The sequence below is a fragment of the Lonchura striata genome, chromosome 12 (assembly GCF_050655825.1).
Source record: "Lonchura striata isolate lonStrDom1 chromosome 12, ASM5065582v1, whole genome shotgun sequence".
Taxonomy (NCBI): domain Eukaryota; kingdom Metazoa; phylum Chordata; class Aves; order Passeriformes; family Estrildidae; genus Lonchura; species Lonchura striata.
In genome coordinates, this window is record NC_140714.1 from 20,182,163 (window position 1) to 20,199,633 (window position 17,471).

Consider the following 17,471-nt stretch of genomic DNA (forward strand, 5'->3'; position numbering starts at 1 on the left):
ATACATAAATGTATCTTTTCCCTCAGTTTCTCATTCCCAAAGCCTTTCTAAAACAATGGGGCTTACATGAATGTATCCTTTTCCTCAGTTTACCATTCCCAAGGCCTTTCTAAAACCTTCCTCCACGCTACCATGCCAGCATGACTGCAACAATACCCCTTCTCTCACTGTGCTCAGTCGTGAAATACCCCTTCTCTTGCTGTGCTCAGTCATGAAATACACCTTTTCTTGCTCTGCTCAGTCATGAAATACCCCTTCTCTTGCTGTGCTTGGTAATGAAATACCCCTTCTCTTGCTGTGCTCAGTAATGAAGGTCCTGCCAGCTTTGAGCTCAGGCTGTGGACATAAAGGAGTCATAGCTCAGTCGGGAGCCTCTCACCACTGCTGCAGGTGTAGGTAACAGCACCCTTAAGACTCCACCTGGGAACAGTGAAGTGGAGTTTCAAAAGTGAAAGCTGTCCCAGTTTTCTCAGTGTTGAGCACGTGGGATGTATTCCAGGAACTTCTGCCTGGGAACCCCCTTCCTGCCTGGCACAGGGGGGAGGACTGGGTAGTGTTGAGTCTGAGGCTGAAGCCAAATCCCACAGCATGGGCAAATTTAGAAAGCTCATGGTAGTCTTCATGTTAAGTGTTGCCAACTTGTTGTCCTTTCTTTCTGGGACTTGTTGTCCCAGAGCCCCGTGGTTCCAGAGCACCACCATGCCCGGGCAGGCAGTCCTGGAGCACAACTGCTGCAGCAGCAGTGGCAGTGGCAGCAGTGCTGCTCACAGTGGGACAGTGGTGGCAGCGAGAGCGGCGGGACTGGCACAGGGCGAGGCACCATGGCCCTTGCTCTGCACCTCCTCCTCCTGCTGCTCCTGGCCGCGGCCCTGCCTGCCAGGGATGCCAGGGCTGCTCCACTGGAAGTGCGGGGAGCAGGTGAGCCGGCAGCCTGGCTGCCCTTTCCCGGGACAGCGCTCCCTGCTCCCCGGGAAGAGCTGGGGATGGTTTTCCCATGGGCTTTAGGGAGGGTTTCCTCTGTGGGAGGGAGAGAGCCACCACGGGCTCTGGCTGCCCTAGTTTCCGCTCCAGGGATGTTGCACAGGGCAAGGAAATTGTGTGGAGAGTGGCCAGGAGCCAGCCCAGAGCTCCCCAGGCTCCTGTGCAGCTTTGGCCTTGTCCATTGCCACCTGGCTCCCACAGCCTTGCAGTGCCCACCTCCCTGAGGCAGAAGAGGATCCCAGCAAAACATTGAAATTGGTCTGATCTGGGTTCCTTTCTAGATTGGGATCATTACTTGGATGATTGGGAAATGTTTGTGAATGATGGTTTGGTGACCTTGCCAGATGCTGAACACAAATTCTCAAAGTACCTTGTGTGACAGTGTAATCACTGTCAATCTGGCAAGAGCTCTCTTCTACCATTTCCCATAAGTTCTTCTAAAGGTTGATGGATTCAGGAAAATATGCTATGCTCCTTTCTCAAGTCCTGAATGATCCCACAGGATCACTGTCAGTGGGAGGAAGGAGAATTTAGCTGTCCATCTTCCTCCCATGTGCAATGCCAGAGTGTCCTTCCATGTGCTCTGTGCAGCCCCAGAGAAGAGCAGAGAAGGAAGAGGCTTGGGCCCAGGGCTGTGCCCCGGGGCTGAGCCTTGGATGCAGCCTGAGGATCTCCTACAGTGTCACAGGAGCTGTTCTGTCCTGCCTTTCTTTGAAGATAACCCTGCTGGTAAAAGTGATCTGGCTTCCCAACCCACGTTCAGGATTGAGCCTTTGGGAGATGCTGAGGGTAGGTCAAGGCCTTTCCCCCTGCGAGAGCTGCCAGCTCAGAGCCCAAAGCTCGGCCAGGGGGGCATCGCTGCAGGTGCCAGGACAGAACCATGCACGTGTGTGCCCTCGCCCTGGGCCATCCCCTCACCGCTCCTGTGGCTCAGTGCTGCCCGTGCAGATCTGCAGAGATGGCAGAAGCTTCTGTGGCTCTTGAGTTACAGGTGTGGCTGCAGAGAGGATATTTCCTGCTCATCTGCTGATTCCCACACTGAAGCGTGGCTCCCATTGCAGGGGTGAGTAGTGTGTTCCTGCTGCCCCTCAGGTTGAACCATGGTTTTGTGGGATTCATTCCTGGGAAATGGAATTACATTTCTCTAAGGTCCTCCAATGGGAAAGAACAAAGCTACAAGAAACCCCATGAGCCATCTGAACACATGAGGCAAATGCTGAAGGAAATGGAAGAGGCCGGACAAGGTGGGTGCATTTCCCTCAGCCTTCCCCTGGGACTCAGCAGCCGGGGCATTTCCCTGCACATCTGGACAGGCCGTGCCCGGCACAGCGGGAAGGGATCCATGGCAGCCCCACTGCCCCGCTGCTGCTCTCACGGCTGCAGGGCTGTTTCCCAGCCTGGCCTGGCTGCAGCTTCTCCCCAGCCTCTGCAGGAAGGCATTTGGAACAGGCTGACAGGGAGCCCCAACTGCACCACGAGCCATGCACACCCTGATGTCCCCTGCAATTTCCCAGTCTCCAGGAAGATCAGGAGGAGTGGTGGCTTGGAAAAGAGAGAGCCCTGTCACAGCCCCAAGAGCCTGGGCCTTTTCGTGATCCTTATCCATGTCTTTGACAAGTATTGCCTCCTGAAGTTTCCACCTCCCCAGTGTGTAATGCTTTCATCTGATTCAGCTGTGCTTCTTCCTTTCTCAAGGGATGGAAAGAGACGCTCCATGGAGGGCAGCATTTCCTGAAGGAAGGGAGGCAATTCCAGGTATGGGCACAGGCACAGGAGGTAATTGCTGTGCTGGCCTCAGCCCTTGGTGAAGCTGTGTGGCAGAAGCTCATCTCCAAGGGCCTGACCTGTGTGAGAGGTTCTGACTGTTCCTTGGCCTGTCTGAGCTGACCGAGCAGAGATAGGCAAGAAGGAATAGTTGTGGCACTGCCTGCTGCACATTTCCTCAGGAAATTAGTGAGGGTTTCCTTTGTGCGAGTCAGAGAACCACCATGGGCCCCGGGCAGGTTCGGCAACCCCTCCAGGGATGTTGCACAGGACCTGCAAAGAGGGTGGAGAGTGACCAGGAGCCAGTCCAGGGCTCTCAAGGCCCCTGTGCAGCTTTGGCCGTGGCCTTTCACATCTGGCTCCCACTGCCTTACCTGACCCCCTTGCAGTGCCCAGTTCCCAAAGGCAGAGGGAGACCCCAGAACACCATGGAAATGCTTCTGATCTGTGCTTCTGTCTAGATTGGGATCATGACATGGCTTATCTGGGAGGCCTAGCACAAGACAGTTTGAAATCTTAGGAGAATTTTGGAGGCAAGTCCTCAATGTCCCTTTTCCTAACAGAACAATCAATGTCCATGTTGGAAGACCTCAATCATGTGCCATTTTCTTAAGAGTCTGAAGGTTGTTGAGATTGGGAAACCCTGCCCTGCTCCCTTCACAAACTCTGAGTGATCCCACAGGATCACTGTCAGTGGGAGGAAGGAGCATTTAGCTGTCTGTTTTCTTCCTGTGTGCAATGCCAGTGTGTCCTTCCGTGTGCTCTGTGCAGCCCCAGAGAAGAGCAGAGAGGGAAGGGGCTGGGCCCAGGGCTGTGCCCCAGGGCTGAGCCTTGGGTGCAGCCTGAGGATCTCCTACAATGTCACAGGAGCTGTTCTGTCCTGCCTTTCTTTGCAGATAACCCTGCTAGCAAAAGGGATCTGGCTTCACAGCCCACGTTCAGGATTAAGCCTCTGGGAGATGCTGAGGGTAGGTCAAGGCCTTTCCCCCTGCGAGAGCTGCCAGCTCAGAGCCCAAAGCTCGGCCAGGGGGGCATCGCTGCAGGTGCCAGGACAGAACCATGCACGTGTGTGCCCTCGCCCTGGGCCATCCTCTCACAACTTCTGCGGAGGCCTGGCTGGTGTTGGAAGAAGGCAGGGCCCTGGCCCAGTCTCAAAACCCAGCTAATTTTCTGATCCTTAACCATGACTTTGAAAAGCATTGCCTCCTGAAGGTGCCACCTTCCTGAATGGTGGATGGTTCCATCTGATCCAGATGTCTCTCTTCCTTTCCCAAGTAGTGCAACAAACATCTCTGCAGAAGGAGGCACGTCCCGGAGGAAGCAGTGGCTCAGTGCCAACCTCTGCTGCAGGAGGGAAGGCGATGCCAGGCATGGGCACAGGCACAGGAGGTGATTGCTGGGCCCGAGCTGGCAGGGGCTGCTCAGGGATGGGTTTGGCCCCTGTCCCTCCAAGCAGCAACGGCCCAAGCAGCTGCGCTGGCCCCGGGCTCTCCTGCCGGCCTGCTGGGCTTTGTTGGGGGGCACAGCCTGTGCCAAGGGGCGGCAAGGTGCCTGCAGGCCCCAGCTCTGGGCAAACAGAGAACGTCCTGGCCGTATGCACCGTGCTGCCAGCTCAGCAGTGCAGCACAGCGCGGGCTCACGCTCCCCATTGCTCCCACAGATGCAGCCGGGCACACAACACCTGTTCCCGATGCCCAGAACAGCCTCATAAGTGGTTGCCATTGGGAAACACGTTGTTTTGTACAGTTAATGACAGGTCTTCTTTTTTTGGAGCTTTCCTTCATGTTCACCTGTGTTGGAGTCTTGTATTACTGGATGAGAATATGGTGAGTGTTTTGATATTCTCTCCTTCAAACAGCTTCTTTTAAAAGTCTAATGTAGATAGGAAGGATTTCAAGTGAGGCTGCAGTGGAGCTGTGGGCAGTCCATGGCTGTCCAAAGCACTCTGCTGAGGGTTCTGCTGCTGCCCAGTGCTTTCCTTGGCCTCTCCATTGCTGGGCCTTGTCCTGGGGGGCCGCTGGGGCTGCAGCCAGTGCTGGCTCCCCCTGAGGCTGCCTGGCCAAGAGCAGCCCCAGGGGCACAGGGCAGAGGCACAGCAAGTTCTCAACAGTGTTTGGGCAACACAGTTCAGGACAGGACACTGCTTTTTTACTAGTTCATGTAAAGCTTCATGGTAACAGTGACAAGCAAATTTAGTCCAGTGCAGTGTTTAAAGAAATCCAACCAATGAAGGTTTGGCTTTGGCCCTGAGGCTTTGCACATTATGTGAGCTCTGCTCTGAATTGATTCCCACTCAGTCTTGGAGCCAGTTTTGGGTGAAGGCTCATCCCAGCCTTGACCCTTGGCAATTCTGGGCTCAAAGGGACCACCGAGGCTGCATTGCACATCACAGGGGTTCAGGGCTCTATTATCAAAGGGCTTTGAGACGTTTAAATAACTGCATTCTTTCTACATGGTTTTCTTCATGGACTTCCTTCCCTTTTTTAAAACTTAGTTTTAACAATCTTAGTTTTAAAAAAACCTGCTTTTCCAGAGGTTTTTCCTGTTATTTGATATAGTGAATGATGGCCTCATTACCCCATGACTGAATTAGAAAGCAGTAGGTACAATAATATGAAATAATATTTACACTCTTATGTCTTTCACAGAGTCATGAAACGTATGTTGGTTTGATGTGACCAACAGAAGAGTTTTGCTCTGCTTTTAGTTCAAACAAGAAACAGCCCTAGAACCTGTTGAGAGGAGTCTCTTCACTTCATAGCTAAAGCAACCTGCCAGCGTTCTTTTTTTCCAGCCCTGGGTAGGAAGATAAAAATCTATCAGCAGACAATACCCAAGTGAAGTGACTGATAGGAATTCGGGATTTGGTCTGTTTGCTCCCTAACCCTGGAGTTCCTCAGAGCTGCAGCTCCCTGCTCTCTTTGCAGACAGAGGTTGGCTGTGGCTGACGGCCACGTGCCTGGCCTGGTGCACACCAGGTGCACACACGAGCTGAGGGATCCTCCCTGCACACCCCATCCTGGGAGAACCGAGTTCATTGAGGACTCTGGCACGGTGTTATGGCACGGCAGCAAAAGAAGGCAAAAGAAAGGCTAGAACTGGCACCATTCCAACCACTTTACATTTTGCCGTGTGTAATGGAGATAGGAACTACAAGGTTCCTGTTCATGCACAATTTGCTGTCTGAGAGCACTCAGTTCTCCAATCACAGGGGCTTGCAGGTCTGTGTCTGAGATAATTTTTAAAAACATAAACAACCTTTATGTGCAATACCTGTGTATCAAAACTTCACCATACAAATCACAAGGTCATTTCTACTGTTAAGGTTGATGAAAAAAACCCCAAAAAGCAAAAACCAAAAGCAAAACTGTGACCAAATAAAACAGGCAAACAAAACAAGCGCCAAGAAAAAAACCAAAACCAACAGAAACATCCCTACAACTGCAGAAAAAGATAAAAACAGGTGAAGGAGGCAGAGATACAAGAGCAACCAATGGGCAGAGGAACTACCTGAAGGACAGCTAATGAAAAAGGAGATAATAAGTGGCTACGGCATCAAACTAGCTGGGGACCTGAGATACTGTTCTCACCCTTCTGAAAACAATCTGACATAAAAATGAACAGCAAATAAATGATGATGATTGTGATAACGGGAGTCTGCATGTTTAGCTTTAATATATCCATTGTGTGTGAATTGTGTTTTCCTTGTTAAGTCACATCATCTGGCAAGGGTTTTTTTCTGTGCAAAATAAAATACTGCAGTGGAAAAGGAGGCCGGCTTGGAAAACATTGAAAGCAAGAGCTAAAAAGGAAGTACCTGGTTTTAATATGTTGTTTGGTTGGTTTGCTGTTTGTTCATGGGTTTTTGGTCTGCCTTGGAAAGCAGCCCCTTAGATGTTAATGCACACAACATATTGTTTGTAAACGGCTGTCTTTGCAAAAAACCTGGCAGTTTTGTGATGCAAGACAGAAACAGCTTCCCTTGGGCTGCAGATGGAAGGCTTGGAAATGTGTTCCAGAAACTCCTGATAGGACAGAGTCGGATTAACACAATATAATGTGACAAAGTGCAAGATGTAAGTTATCCAATCAAATAATCAGAGTATTTAAATGCCAAGCAGCGGGAAAGGGCCCAGCACTGGAATGATAGGAAACAGACACAGAAGCTTAATGGACAAATTTCTCAGCCAAACCAGACCAGAAGCACTGGGAGCACAAAGGGAGACACCCAGGATGGTAGAAATAAATTCACTTTCATAGGAGGAGTTATTGATGGTTAATTATATGCCGTTATGGAATGTTAATTAATATAATGAGTTGACATATAATTAATATGGTACGTTATTGAGTTGAATGTACAGTTGTTTAAGTGTATGCATATGGCTACTAAACAGAGAAAGGGGGGTGTCAAGAAGGGGCAAGTGTAAGAATTTTCTAGAAAAGTCACATCCTAGGGTGATGACAGCAACTGGAACTACGACTGGGAAACGAGCCACCCAGTAAGATTGCTGTGTTCCAAAATGATTGGTCAGGACTGCACCATCTTACAGAGCTGCCAGCGACCCAGAAAAGGGCCAGTGGGCCAGAGGATCCAAAGCTCACCAATCAAGCACCCCCAGGAGACTTTAAAAATCCCTGAGGGCACCTCGTGTCCGCAGGAACACCTTGTTACACAGCACTGTTAGAGCTACCTCTGGCTTGGCGCGCAGGCCCTCGGCTTACCCTGAGGCCTCGTCCTCTGTTGTTCTAAGCTTTAATAAACAGGCACATGGTTTTTTAACAGCCATCAGCCTCCTTTTAATTTCATTTTGCCTGTTTACCACAAGGAGGCCAAGCAGTATTTTGATGAAGGCCCATGTCATCCAAGAACTGGCACTCCAAATATTAAATCAATTCAAAATGAAAGGGTAGGGGGAGGCGGCAGTGAGCTGGCCCCAAAGGTTCAACTCGGGTTTTGTCACGGACATTAGCCAAGTTCCTGTGCTTGTTTTCCCGGACAATTTGTAGTCAAAGAGCTTCAGTGCCTTTGATCAAATCAGTCCTAAGAGCAGCTTGGGTCTGGGTCAGCCATTTAGACCTGAGCAGGGACTGGGGTCTAGCCAACAAAAGAATATTAGCTGTAGGCCACCCATAGAGCTTTTCCTATTAATGAGCACAAAGCCTTGATTTTTGTAAACAGAGGGATGTTGGGAGGATTTTTGCACCATCAGGCCGAGGCACAAGGCTCTGTGCTCAGGGACAGTGGGTCCAAAGGTTTATAAGGTATTTTATCTCAGCTTTGAATAAACTTGGCCAAGTGTCCCTTTGCTGTGCTCAGAAGAGGAAAAAACCCCCCCTGCTGCTGCACAGCTCATGAGGGATCGCTGCACACCTTAGGAGAGGCCATAAATACTCCTGTGTGCCTCATGAGGGATCCCTGCACAGCTCAGCAGAGACCCCAGAATATCCCTGTGTTCCTCATGAAGCCCAGGCCCAGATGATCCCACTGAAGGAAATGTCTCCTCAGCCCAGGGACGCTCCATGGGCTCCCCCAGCCCCTCGGGGCCCCGCCGCCGGTCACAGCAGCCCCTGCCTGGCTCCTGCCTGCCCACACCGTGGGCATCCACGGCTGCTCCTGCCCATGGAGCTCAGCCAGTGCTGCTGCCGGGTGGGCTGTGCTGGTGGAACCACCTGGACATATCGCTGACAACTCAATTTCTTTATTTGAACATAAAACGTGGGCCAAGCCCTGCCCTGGCAGATGGGGCCTGCCCACCTTCAGTCATAGCAGGGGAGCAGGGCCAGGGGGCTCAGGGGCAGAGGGTCTCGTTGTGGAGGGGTGGGTTTTGGGAAGGGCTCAGGATGGTCCAGCAGCTCTGGAACACGGGTCAAGTTCTCTCTGCCTGAGTGGTTAGGCTCCTCTTCTGAAGATGCACTGGTGCTCCTCTGGAAAAGAGCAGTGGCTGAGGCCCCAGCTGCCAGTGGCACACAGGGACCCTCCTGCACAGCAGGGCCCAGAGCTGGCAAGGCTCCCCAGTGTGGTGGTGCGTGTTTTGGAAGTTGCTACAACAATTTATTATATCAGTTAGAAGTTCAATGTTAGGAAATATTGGTTGGTATATTCCTGGTACCCCCTATTTTTTGCCATCATAATGGTTTCTTCCAGGTTGTTCACGCCTAAATTTCCCCTACACTTAGCTGTCATTCAGAGTGTCAATCTTCCTGTTCCTCCCCTTTCAGCCTTAAATAGATGTGTCAATCCAAGTTGTGCTACCCACCTCCCCTGTCTGTCATTGTAGCCACCCCCATTTGGTTCTTGAAAATTCTCTGTCAATCATCCCTGTTCTTTTAGTTGGTTGGTCTTCTGAGGCTTCTCCCCTCCCCTTTCTCTTCCCCATTGGTTATAACCCATGATGTAATCACCCTGTACTCTGTCTCCATTGGTTATTCCATGTTGCCACCCTTTCACTCCCACACCCTTTATAAGTTGTAGCCAGCTCCCATTTGCCTCGGCACTTGTTCTTGACTTATTTTGGTAATGCAGCCTCCTTGGACTGCATACAAGCGTCCTCTCCTTGATCCTTTTGTCTTGGCTCCTCGTAGCACCACAGTGCAAGCGTGACCATAGTGGAAGCGTGACCCCTGCCGCTGCACACACTGCTACCTGGCAATCTCAGTAGAGACCCAGGGGCAGCCACTCTCCTAACACCCACCGGCCGCTCCGGGGGATTGTTAGCCGGCACTCTAATACCCAGGGGCTGCCAGAAGGTGTTACACCCCAGCACGGCTGGAGCGGCTGGCACACCTTGGCCCAGCTGCACAGCTGCCCCTCGAGGCCCTGGCGAGCAGGGGACGGCTCTGGGCAGCTCCCTGGCCAGGAGCGGCCCCCGAGCGCCTCTGCCTTTCAGGGGCAATCTCGTCCCCGCTCTTTCTCCTGCCCACCTTGCTGTGCCTCTGCCCTGTGCCCCTGGGGCTGCTCTTGGCCAGGCAGCCTCAGGGGGAGCCAGCACTGGCTGCAGCCCCAGCGGCCCCCCAGGACAAGGCCCAGCAATGGAGAGGCCAAGGAAAGCACTGGGCAGCAGAAGAACCCTCAGCAGAGTTCTTTGGAGAGCCATGGACTGGCCACAGCTCCACTGCAGCCTCTCTGGGAATCTTCCCTGTCTACCAGCATCCTCCACTGCAGCCTCACTGGGAATCTTCCCTGACTACCAGCAGCCTTTAAAGGAAGTTTTTTGAGGTGGAGACCAGCAAAACAGTCTCCATTTTCTCTTCCAGCAATACCAGAATCGGGCAGAGCACATCATCAGGCAGAGTGCTGCTCCAGCCACAATGGCTGTAATCTTAATCAAAAAAGGTGTTCCCCAACAAAAATCTCTTTTCATGCTTTTCCAGATATTCTCAGCATATGTTGAGGTGCCAGCTGCATTTGTGGGAGCAATGGGGAGTGTGAGCCATCACTATTTTCCACTGCTGAGCTGGCAGTAGGGTGGATAGGGCCAGGATGTTCTCACTCTCTGTTTCCCCCAGAGCTGGGGCCTGCAGGCACCTTGCTGTCCCTTGGCACAGGACTGCTCAGTACCCAAAGCCCTGAGCCTGCATGCCATAATTGTTCTGTGCTGTGCTGCTCTGCTCCCAGCAATGTGTGACAAAGAGGTGGATAATGTCCTGTCAGCTGGTGCCAAATGCCTTCCTGCAGAGGCTGGGGAGAAGCTGCAGCCAGGCCAGGCTGGGAAACAGCCTCAGCCTCAGCTCTGTCGATGAGGTGACTTTATGGTGCTGCTGTGTGGCTTTACAGAGGTCTGGGATAGAGAAGAGTAAGCGTTAAACTCGCTCAAAGGAGCTGCCCAAAGCAGTGACTTTAGTTTCTCTTTGGCTGGGGAGTAGGACCGGCCTTGTGGAACATAGGCAGCAGCACAAGCAGGGATCCTCCACCAGCAGGGACATTCCACAAGCCAGGACGGGCAACAGAGACGACTGTGGCACCAGAGACGACTGTGGCACCAGAGGGGACTGTGCCACCAGAGGGGACTGTGGAACCAGCTGTGCCCCGCTACCATGAACAGGGTAACAGGCTGCATTAACAGCCCAGCAAGACATCACGAGGAGCCAGGTTTGGGGACCATCCAAGGAGTACTGTCAAGAGCAAATAGTTTGAATATTCTCTGTAGGACAAAATAAGAGCACACCAAACCAGCTGATACGTGAGCAAAGTGAATTCAAGTTCATTTAAAGCGCTGCTCAATTAAGGGCTGGGTTTCTTTTGAGGGAACTGATGCTAAGAAATATTTTCTTTCATATGGTGGGGTTTCTCTGTAAACAGGCTTTGATGGGAAGTTTCTGACCCCATTTGGTTTGTCTCTTTTAAGATAAATCGAGAACCTGAGTAGCTTTGTTGATGAATGACGAATTGTTTGTAGCTCAGTTTTTTCACAGGAAGAGCCTTACATTTTAGCACAGGAGTGTTATGTGTAATAAATATAATTCGCGCCATTCCTTGTATGAAATATGTAATATTGGATACTTGTTAAATCATGCCCGTCGTATTAGTTCCCCCCCACCCCTTACAGGCGACACTAGATGTATATTGGAAACTGATTTACAAGTAAAAGGATGTAGCTCAGCCAGGAGATGGGCATGTCTGAGTTCCAGGTGTTGATCATGGGTGCTGATTGTCCGAGATAGATATCATGGAAATCCTCAGACAGGTCCATGTGAATGCAGCCTTCCCGTAAACTCTCATCAAGAATTCAACTACTCCGGACATTAAAAAAAGAAAATCTTATTAACCTATAGGTTCTGAATAGAAGTAAAGACTAACTGCTGAAATCTTGGCCTCAGGCGGAATTATCCCTATAAAAACCGCTTGTGCCAGGATAGAGGTGTGTGGGCATAGGAGGAAACCTCTGCTGAGGCTGACTCCTTGTTGCACACCCAGGGTCGATCCCGGGCTCGGCTCTGTCCTTTCCGTGTGGCTGACTAGATAGAATTTGACCGCAAATAAAATGATTTTTATTTTTAATCTGGCTGAATAAATTCTCATTTATAACAGGAGGAAGGTAAGGTGAGGGTTTGAAAGCTTTCCTCTTGTTATGAATAAGTTCATTAGCCGAAGGAAGTTAAAGAATGTGAGGTTAAATGTGTTAATTAAGACTGTTATTACTTGTTAAACCCCCATTGATGTCTCCCTTATATCTCTCCATGCTGTGCCCCTTTCACTGTATCCCTGCATCCCTGTTGCGATTATCGGGTACTGCCTCCGCTGCTCCACAGGATGGCGACCAGAGCACTTCCGGGGATATGCAAATTGAGGACAGTGATCAAAAATTCCGAAAAACCCCTAAAGACGACGAGCCAACTTAAGACTTGAACAACGAACTGACTTTGACAATCGGGAAGGAGTTCTTCTATCCTACCAGCACTACAAATCGTACCTGGAGCGTCACCATACCTTAAGTAGAGCCAACCCCGAGTAAAAACCCTAGCCAACGAGCCAAGAAGCGTCTTCCTAGGCACGCCCGCGAGGACAGAGGCCCCAGTTCTGCTGCACAGCAAAACTGACTACCTCCTCCTCTGCGTCGCCACAGGGAGCAGCGGCGGTGTGCGCGCCCCCTCGGGCCCCCGCCCAGAGCTGGCCACTCGAATAAAGGCATTCAAAAGGAGCTGGTCTCCTTGCCCATTCATTTCACCCTCCTGGAATGAGACATTCTCAGAGGAGTCTGTGAGGAGAAGTCCCCTCAAGAGAGGCCAGGGCTGTTTGCCTCCTCTGCAGGCTCGGTATTCTGGGAGTTCCACAAGCCTCAGCTGCCACTGTATTTTCCTCTGAATATTTCTTGTTGTGCAGTACACAGGGAGAATATTTTGTGCTAGATTCCCCTCTGGAATGGCTTTGAGGGAAATCTCAGTAATTCTGGTGATTTTTATGTCCAGATGAACGTTTTATGAATAATAGGGAAAAGGGAAGATGTACTATGGAAAATTAATTGCTCAAAATGTGAGTGGCCCAACCACACTAAAAACAAAGTCTAAACTGAAGAATTTTTTTTTTTTTATTTATTTTTGCCTGATAAGAGGGTTAAAACATGCATTGCTAATAAAGTCTTTAAGAGATGCAGCCAGCAGCCAACTGTATGAAAACTGAAGTGGTAAAGGATGAGACAGGGCAGGGAAGAAACTTGAGCCCTTCCTGCTGAAGGTAGAAGAGTAGAAAAAGTGACTCTGGCTGTTGTCCATAGCTAAGGTGTGCTATTTGTAAAGGAGAGCAGGTGCCCCAAGCTGTTGGTAGCCCATGCCCTGCCGTGGCTGGCCCAATTCCGGTCCTAGCTGGACCAGGGTGGTGGGCTCGGTGGGGGGAGGAGGTGGGGGGATCTCGGGAAGCTTCCGCATCACAGCTGGACTGGGGGACCGTGGGGGAGGCAAGGAGTGCTAAGGCTCTGCTTTCTTGGGCAACTGCTGCTGCTCAGGCCATGTCTGACTGCTGCCAACTCAATGATCTCTGGGCTCCCTGGGGGCGAGGGGGAGTCACTCATTCTCGGCCAGGATGCTGGAGCTGCAGCAGCGCTGCTGTGGAGAGAGCAGTGGCTGAGGCCCCAGCTGCCAGTGGCACACAGGGACCCTCCTGCACAGCAGGGCCCAGAGCTGGCAAGGCTCCCCAGCACGGCTGGAGCGGCTGGCACACCTTGGCCCAGCTGCACAGCTGCCCCTCGAGGCCCCGGCGAGCAGGGGACGGCTCTGGGCAGCTCCCTGGCCAGGAGCGGGCCCCAGAGCGCCTCTGCCTTTCAGGGACAATCTCGTCCTCGCTCTTTCTCCTGCCCACCTTGCTGTGCCTCTGCCCTGTGCCCCTGGGGCTGCTCCTGGCCAGGCAGCCTCAGGGGGAGCCAGCACTGGCTGCAGCCCCAGCGGCCCCCCAGGACAAGGCCCAGCAATGGAGAGGCCAAGGAAAGCACTGGGCAGCAGCAGAACCCTCAGCAGAGTTCTTTGGACAGCCATGGACTGCCCACAACTCCACTGCAGCCTCACTGGGAATCTTCCATGACTATCAGCAGCCTTTGAAGATGCTGGAGGGTAGAAATCTGCAACAACTTACTGTTTCTTTTCCTTCCACCATCGGAACCCAACACAGCACAGGACCATAGAAAGTGGCACAGTGATCAGTGTCACCACCTTGCCTATCATGCAGGACTTGCACACATCCTGGGGGCAGAAAACTCTTGGGGTGCTCGTTGCATTCTGGGCATTTGTTCTGGACTTGCCAAGCATTTCTGTGGGAGCAATGGGGAGCGTGAGCCCGCGCTGTGCTGCACTGCTGAGCTGGCAGCACGGTGCATACGGCCAGGACGTTCTCTGTTTGCCCAGAGCTGGGGCCTGCAGGCACCTTGCCGCCCCTTGGCACAGGCTGTGCCCCCCAGCAAAGCCCAGCAGGCCGGCAGGAGAGCCCGGGGCCAGCGCAGCTGCTTGGGCCGTCGCTGCTTGGAGGGACAGGGGCCAAACCCATCCCTGAGCAGCCCCTGCCAGCCCTGGCCCTCCCTGCCCTGTGACAGCTCTAGGGGACAGTGTCAGGCCCTGTCAGGACACACTGGAGCAGTTACCTCCTGTGCCAGTGCCTGGAACATCCTGCCCTCCTGCAGTAAAGGCTGGCACTAGGCCACTGCTTCTTTCTGGAACAGCCACCTTCTTTACGGACTTTTGGTTCATTGCTTGGGAAAGAAAAGGCACAGCTGGATGAGATGGGACGGTTCCCCATCGGGGAGGTGCCATCTTCATAAGCCAATAATGGTCAAAGTCATGGACAAGGATCAGAAAATCAGATGAGCTTTTGGGATTGGACAGGACCTTCCCTTCTCCAATCCACCACCCCTCCTGATCTGCCTGGGGACTGGGAAATTACAGGGGACATCAGGGTGTGCATGACCCATGGTGCAGCTGGGGCTCCCTGTCAGCTGCTGCCAAATGCCTTCCTGCAGAGGCTGGGGAGAAGCTGCAGCCAGGCCAGGCTGGGAAACAGCCCTGCAGTCGTGAGAGCAGCAGCAGGGCAGGGAGGCTGCCGTGGATCCCTTCCCGCTGTGCCGGGCAGGGCCTGTCCAGATGTGCAGGGAAAGGCCCCGGCTGCTGAATCCCAGGGGGAAGGCTGAGGGAAATGCACCCACCACGGCGTCTCTCCAGATCACTCAGCATCTGGTCCAGATGTCTGGCTGCCTCCAGGGGTTTCTTGTCTTCTCTGTCTTTGTTCATCTCTCTAGGAGGACCTTAACAGAAAGGTTTTGCATGTCTCCTTCAGGCCGCAGTGGCAGTGAGTGCCCCTGGGTGATTGGTGCCCTCCAAGGCACTCCCTCAGCTCTGCCTTCCACCCTGGAGCAGGGGCAGGGGGACCACGAGCCTGCGGTGGCCCCACACTGGGATGGAAGGAGCCCCTTGCGGGGCAGTCGGGGCAGAAAGGACTCCCTGGAGCTGCCAGCAGCTCTAAACCCAGCCCCAGCCAGGGCCAGGGCTTGGCAGCAGCAGCATCAGGAGCAGCTCAGGCTCCCTGGGGCTGGCAAAGGAGCTGTGAAAGGCTCAGCCCCGGGGCACAGCCCTGGGCCCAGTCCTTTCCCTCTCTGCTCTTCTCTGGGGCTGCACAGAGCACACGGAAGGAGACACTGGCATTGCACATGGGTGGAAGATGGACAGCTAAATGCTCCTTCCTCTCCCTGACAGCGATCATATGGGATCACTGTTGGGCTCTAGAAAGGAACAGGGTAAGTCTTCCAGAATCTTTCAGCCCTGAGATAATGTTAAGTCAAGTGGATCATAGGTGAGCTCTCGTCAGAATGACATTGATTATTCTGCCAGGAAAGGCACACGGAGTACTTGCCTCCACCACGATCTACATTCTTCAAACTGTCCTTCACCAGATTTTCCATGTAAGCCATGTCACGATACCAGTCTAGAAGAGAGCAAAGACCAGAACCGTTTCCATGGTGAGCTGGGATCCCCCTCTTCCTGTGGGAACTGGGCACTGCGAGGGGGGCGGGTAAGGCTGTGGGAGCCTGATGTGAAAGAACACAGCCAAAGCTGCACAGGGGACTGGGGAGCGCTGGGCTGGCTCCTGGCCACTCTCCACCCTCTTTGCAGACCCTGTGCAACATCCCTGGAGGGGTGGCAGAAGTACCCCAAGGGCCCTGGGGCCCTCTCCCTCCCACAGAGGGAAATGTCCCTAAAGTCCTGGGGAGAAGTGCAGCATGTAGTGCCGGAACCATTCCTTCCCTCCTGCACTCCCTCTCTGCCCCCCTCTGTTGGAACTGCTCCCCCAGCCCCAGGGCTCATACCCAGGCCCTCGCAGGACACCCTGGAGCCTTGCTCTCCCCCTTCTGCCCTTTCCCCACCACGGGCACCCCGTGCAGTCGCTCCCAGGTTTCGGGATGTGTCTTCCACAGAGGGACCCCAGCAGGGCTGCTCAGTACCCGAGTGCCCTGAGCATAACAATTCCTCTGGGCTGTGCCGGCCTTGTCCGGCTGTGCCCGCACTGCCAAGCAGCAGAGAGGGCAGCTCAAGGCTCAGCAGGGCTCAGGCCCAGAGGCACAGCAATTTCCTCCTGTGACTGTGCCTGGCAGTGCCTCCCTTCCTGCAGCAGAGGCTGACAACGAGCCACTGCTTCCTCTGGGAAACTCAGCCTTCTGCACAGCTTTTTGGTCCTCTGGAGCACGGAAATAGCACAACTGGATCACATGGAACCATTACACAGATGGGAGGGCGCATGTTCAGGAGGCAGTGCTTGTGAAACTCTTTGCTATGGATCAGGAACTCATATAAACTATTTGGGTAGTCCAGGGCCCTCCCTTTTCCAAGCTGCCATCCCACAGGATGTGCCTGGAGAAAGGGAAATTGCAGGGGATGTCAGGTTGTGCACGGCCCAAGGTGCAGTTGGGGCTCCCTGTCAGCTGGTGCCAAATGCCTTCCTGCAGAGACTGGGGAGAAGCTGCAGCCAGGCCAGGCTGGGAAACAGCCCTGCAGCCGTGAGAGCAGCAGCGGGGCAGCGAGGCTGCCATGGATCCCTTCCTGCTGTGCCAAGCACGGCCTGTCCAGATGTGCAGGGAAAGGCCCCGGCTGCTGAGTCCCAGGGGAAGGCTGAGGGAAATGCACCCACCTTGTCCAGCCTTTTCCATTTCCTTCAGCATTTTCCCCATGTGTTTAGATGGCTCATGGGGCTTCTTGTATGCTGGAGCTTTACTGTTCCCTGTCGGAGGACCTTAGAGCAAAACATTTCCATTTCCCAGCAAGGGATCCCACAAAACCTGTGTTCAGCCTGTGGTGTCAGCAGGGACACACTACTCACCCCTGTGATGGAAGCTGGGCTTGTGAGCAACATCCACCAAAGGACCTGGGAATGTTCTCCGTGCAGCCACACCTGTAACTGAACAGCCACAGGAGCTTCTGCCATCTCTGCAGATCTACACGGGCAGCACTGAGCCGCAGGAGCGGTGAGGGGATGGCCCAGGGCGAGGGCACACACGTGCATGGTTCTGTCCCGGCACCTGCAGCGATGCCCCCCTGGCCGAGCTTTGGGCTCTGAGCTGGCAGCTCTCGCAGGGGGAAAGGCCTTGACCTACCCTCAGCATCTCCCAGAGGCTCAGTGATGGGGATGGGTTGGGAAGCTGCACCACCTTCACCAACAGGTTCAGCTGCAAAGAAAGGCAGGACAGAACAGCTCCTGTGACACTGTAGGAGATCCTCAGGCTGCACCCAAGGTTCTTCCCCGTGTCAGCACATAGCAC